This window comes from Zalophus californianus, chromosome X (genome assembly GCF_009762305.2).
Source record: "Zalophus californianus isolate mZalCal1 chromosome X, mZalCal1.pri.v2, whole genome shotgun sequence".
In the NCBI taxonomy this organism is placed as follows: domain Eukaryota; kingdom Metazoa; phylum Chordata; class Mammalia; order Carnivora; family Otariidae; genus Zalophus; species Zalophus californianus.
In genome coordinates, this window is record NC_045612.1 from 50,188,627 (window position 1) to 50,194,497 (window position 5,871).

The window sequence follows — 5,871 nt, forward strand, 5'->3', positions numbered from 1 at the left end:
TTATTCAAAACTTTGCTTTTGACCTCATATTTTATATACACAAGCAGCTTCTCAGTTCCAAAGTAAAATTTGTGAACTATCTGATAGATGAAAACAACCTTACCAATAGAACTATAAACAGAGACAAAGAGAAATAGATAAGTACATGATTTCCATTTAGGTCTCAGTGCATCTGAAGCACATGAGGGAGAAAAAGTGAAAGAGCCTATCAAGTTCTCCATAGTCATTGGCAGACATAAGAGCAGAACTGGCTTCATATTTTGGAATGTTAAGTTTCTTTCTGAATATAGAATGGAATGTCTATAGGAAACTGGTGGCATATTCTTAGAGCAGGCATTAACATATGTTAGGAAAAAACTTGAAGTTTAAAGTTACTGCAGGGAAAATTCATTTAAAAAAATAGTGCCCCTTTGAGTCTGTAATTTAAATATATTTTATAGGATTTTTTTCAAAGGTACATTTTTACTCTTTATTGAATCACACATGCAGAAAAGTACATGGCATAATATTTTAATGCTGTTTGGTCTACATTCTAATCAAGAAGAGTAAACATTTAAGGAGATATACTGTATAAATGCAATTAAGTATAACAATACCAGTCTCAGGTGAATTTGTTTCTCTTCTAAGTCTCTCTCACCATCCATTCTTTCCTCCCCTTTTCCATCCCTGTCCTGTCTCTCTTCCTTTTTTCCTCCCTTCTTTCCATTAGCAGGTATGTTTGAAATCTTACGGTATGTCTGGCACCATACAAGGCATTAAAGATAAAGCAGAGAACAATATGGACATGTTTTATGACCTCACAGATTTTCCAATCTGTTCAGAATGGCAGACAAATAAGAAGATAAAGTATGAAGAGGTAACAGGGGAATCCATTATGCTATGAGAGCACATAGGAGGTGAATTTTCCCTTTTTCTTGTCATTGATCTTATTTATTGAGCCCAAAGTGAACCCTTTGTTCTTTAAATCTTGCACTCTGTATCATATTTACATATGTTTTTCTAACAATAATAGCTCAAAGCCTACCTCTCACTTCCTCATTTATACCAGGGGCTATAACTCCTACGTTATACTTCAATTCCTTGGTACCTGGCACAGAAATATTTAATTTTCACTGGTTCCCTAAAAACCCAAGAAGAGTAGCACCTTTTCTTTTAAATCAACTAAGCCGCTAACATATAAGGAGCAGAATCTCTAGATAACTATTGCTGAATCTCAAGTGGGTATTCTTAAATGAGAGTAGAGGATCTGTGGGCTTGTTTACTTTTGATTTCTACGTGTTGTCTTCTTTTTGACCTTCCTGGATAAAACTGATAAGTCATTCCTGACCGTTTTTGCTGCATCATGGGTTATTAAAACTCTCTCTCATTTTCTCTCTCCTTTCATTTTCAAAATCAACTTCACTCTAATGATCCAAATCTCTGTATATGTTGAATCTCACATGGAAAAACTTAAAACAATTATTCAAGATTACTTGGCATTTTAGGTCCCATAAAAAGGAATATACATATGATAGCTTTTCAATAAAATTTGTACCTTCTGGGGCACCTTGGTGGCTTAGTCAGTTAAGCATTCGACTCTTGATTTAGGCTCAGGTCATAATTTCAGGGTCATGAGATGGAGCCCCACATTGGGCTCCATGCTCAGCGGGGAGTCTGCTTGAGATTCTCTCTCTCTTCCTCTCCCTCTGCCCCTCCCCCTGCTCATAAGTACATGCTCTCTCTCTCTCAAATCAATCAATCAATCAATCAATCAATCAATCTTTCAAAAAGTTGTAGCTTCTACTTAATAGGTCATCTAAATTCCGTTTTGAATTATAGAGTTTTATGTACCGTTCCTATTAATGCACTTATCTATAGATCTGTAGTTGGAACATGAAAACATTGATAATGGAGATTATTTACTTTAATTAAGAAATATAAATAATATTAGAAAGCATACTGAATCACAAGTGAGAGGACTTAGATCCTAGTCCTGTTACAGCCACTTACTACTAAATTGGTTCAGTGTTCCCTGGGTTTTAGTTGTACTATCTTTAAGCAACAACAACAACAACGACAACAAAACTTGCATTGTCTATAAAAAACACACCTGTGCTGCCTATCTCACATGGCTGTTATGAGGTTCCAAAAATATAAAAAAGACTTTTGGAATTGCTTTTAAAAACTATATAGCACAATACAAATATAAGATGAAATTTTTATTCTACTCTTAAACTTAGGCACTTGACTTTTTGTAACACAATTTTTTCTTAAGATTTTATTTATTTATTTATCAGAGAGAGAAAGAGAGCAAAAGCAGGGGGAGCGGCAGGCAGAGGGAGAAACAGGCAGGGGGAGAAGTAGGCTCCCTGCTGAGCACTTAGCCCAATGCAGGACTCAATCCCAGGATCCTAGGATCATGACCTGAGCCGAAGGCAGACACTTAACCAACTGAGCCACCCAGGTGTCCCTTTGTACACATTTTTGCTTTAAAGTCTGACAAATCAAACACTCACAAGATGGAGATCATAGTCAATTCTAGGTCCCAAGCAAAATACTTCTTTTCATTAATTACAGTGCTATTTTTATTCAAGTCAGGATAACTGGTATTACTCTCCATGTGAACTAAAGAAAAGTCAGTGCATATCCCTTTAGGGTGTCTTAACCCCATCCTGTGATCTTACACACTTCTCTTTGAATTTAACACATCTTGAATGAAACAAGCTTGAAATAGTATTTCTGACACCAGAGGTTTTAAAGAGAATGGTAAGATGGTTCATTTAAACATTCTGCTTTGTTATATTTACTACAGGAGAAAACAACTTAGTGAATTTGGCTTGCCAGTACTCTGGTTCTCAATCAAATCAAAGAGAATGAGGAAGCCATCCGCTGAATAAACAAAAAGATATGATAGTAGAGAATGGAAGCACTAGCACACAGTAGAAAGGAAGAGCCTTGGACTGGTAGGCCTTGATGCTAGTATTTGTTCTATTCCTCCTTGAGCTGAGACTCCCCAGGTCCCTATTTCATAAACTGTAAATTTAGACACATGACGGAATGGCCACATAATTCTGTAATATTGGTTTCTACCTTTGTTAAAAGTAAACAGGCCCCAGCAAGTGTTAGCCTTTGAAAATTCAACTCCAGTTAAGAAGAAATCTTGTTTGCTACCTACAAAGAAAATTTACATGGTCAGTCTTCTAAAAATTATTTGTGTGGGAGCACCTGGGGGGCTCACTCAGTTAAGTTTCTGACTCTTGATTTTGACTCAGGTCATAATCTAGGGGTCATGAGATTGAGCCCCAAGTCAGTCTCTGCCCTCAGTGGGGATTCTGCTTGATAGTCTCTCTCTCCCTCATTCTGCCCCTCCCCCTTGCACTCGTGCTTTCTCTCTCTCTCTCTCAAAAATAAATAAGTAGATTATGAAGTACATTGAGTTCCATAGAGACAGCACCGGAGCAAGTGAAAACCAGATGGCAATGGGCAACTCTGTGCCTCACTGAGGAAAATAATTAAACATGGGCAAAGGAGATCCTAAGAAGCCGAGAGGCAAAATGTCATCATATGCATTCTTTGTGCAAACTTGCCAAGAGGAGCACAAGAAGAAGTACCCAGATTCTTCAGTCAACTTCTAAGTTTTCTAAGAAGTGCTCAGAAAGACCATGTCTGCTAAAAAGAAAGGAAAATTTGAAGACATGGCAAAGGCAGACAAGGCCAGTTGTGAAAGAGAAATGAAAACTTGTATCTCCCCTAAAGGGGAAATAAGAAAGAAGTTCAAGGATCCCAATGCACCCAAGAGGTCGCCTTCAGCCTTTCTTTTTTTTGTTCTGAGTATCACCCAAAAATCAAAGGAGAACATTCTGGCCTATCCATTGGTGATGTTGCAAAGAAACTGGGAGAGATGTGGAATAACACTGCTGAAGATGACAAGCAGATTTAGGAAAAGAACACTGCTAAGCTGAAGGAAAAATATGAAAAGGATACTGCTGCATATGGAGCTAAAGGAAAGCCTGATGCAGCAAAAAAGGGAGTTGTCAAGACTGAAAAGAGCAAGAAAAAGAAGGAAGAGGAGGAAGACGAAGAAGATGAAGAAGATGAAGATGAAGAAGATGATGATGATGAGTAAGTTGGTTCTAGCGCAGGTTTTTTTTCTTGTCTATAAAGCATTTAACCCCGTACACAAGTCACTCCTTCTACAGAAAAAAAAAATTAAAATGTAAGGCTGCATAAGATTTGTTTTAAAACTGTACAGTGTCTTTTTTTTTTTTTGTATAGTTAACACACTACCGAATGTGTCTTTAGATAGCCCTGTCCTGGTATTTTCAATAGCCACTAACCTTGCCTGGTACAATACGGGGATTATAAATTGGAATGAGAATTTAAAGCAGTTTCTTGTTAGTGCACAGCACAAATTAGTTATATATGGGGATGTTAGGTTTTCATCTTCAGTTGTCTCCGATGCAGCTTCTATGAAATAATTGTTGTTCTGTTAACTGAATACCACTCTGTAATTGCAAAAAAAAAAATTGCAGCTGTTTTGTTGACTCAGATATCAATCAATCTTTAAAAAATATTTGTGTGAGGGCGCCTGGGTGGCTCAGTTGGTTGGGTAACTAACGGCTTTCGGCTCAGGTCATGATCCTGGAGTTCTGGGATCCAGTCCCACATCAGGCTCCCTGCTCAGTGGGGAGTCTGCTTCTCCCTCTGACCCTCCCCCCTCTCATGCTCTCTCTCTCTCTCATTCTTTCTCTCAAATAAATAAATAAACAAAATCTTTAAAAAAATAAAAATAAATAAAAAATATTTGTGTGATTGTGTGTGTGCCTGTGTGGTTGGGTGTGTGCATGTGCTACCATGTAATACAGATAAACTTTATATAACAGTATTTTCAACCCAAAAAGCCAGGATTATAAATTCATTTGTATAAAATGATTTTACCTAGGAGGGGGGAAAGATGTCAGAGGAGTAGGGGGCCCTATTCCAACTGGTCCCCAGAATTGAGCTGGATATCTACCAGACCATTCTGAGCACCCACGAAATCAGCCTGAGATGTAAGAAGATCTGGATCACTACAAACAGAATATCACAGGCAGTTGGTTTCGAGGTACAAAGTGGGGAGCCGTGATTCCTCAGGCAGATATCAGAGGATAAATGGCAGCAGGAGGGAGCCTGGTGATGGGGATCCTACACTGCCAGTGAGCGACAGCCTCTCACTCTGGAGACAGGGCACAAACTCACAGACTGGTAGCAGCAGGGAAAGGACATTGGGTCAGCTTCCCAGATGGAAACTGGAGCGGCAGGGTCATGCCTACGAACTTGGAATGGCTGGCAATTTAAGAAGCACAAAGGGCAGAGACGTACCCTGACTTGGAGGCAAGACTGGGAGTGCAGAGGAGGGGTGCACAACCCAGGACTCTACAGTTTATAGCAGCACAGACAGAAATGGAGATAGAGTGGCCTGGAGAGCTCACTAAAGAACAGACTGCGATCTCTCTGCTCTGAGGCAGAGGGTTGGAAATGGTCTCTTCGACTCTGACTCTCAGAAGAGACGTCGAAAGCTACAGGGAAAGCCACCAGAGAACAAAACCCCAAAAAACTGGTTCCCACTGAGCCCATCCCCCTCCAAAGGGGGGCAGGGCAACTCTGGCCAAACAGGCTTGCTTGAGTAACAGCATAGCAGGCCCCTCTCCCAGAAGACAGCCTGGGAAAACAAGAAGCCAGAAACCCTAAGATCCCTAGAAAACAGGTGCATCTTGCTTGGGTTCTGGTCAATAATTTGGACTCTATACATTCCCTCAACCACCCATCAACAGAATGACTAAGAGGAGGAACCCCCAAAATAGGAAAGACTCAGAGATTATGACTTATGCCACAGATTTGCAAACGGATGTA

At 39.6% G+C, this 5,871-nt stretch overlaps 1 pseudogene; it reads left to right on the forward strand.

The window, feature by feature from the left end:
• Positions 1-3,497: 3,497 nt before the first annotated feature.
• Positions 3,498-4,105, forward strand: LOC113931139 (annotated as a pseudogene).
• The last annotated feature ends 1,766 nt before the right edge of the window (positions 4,106-5,871 follow it).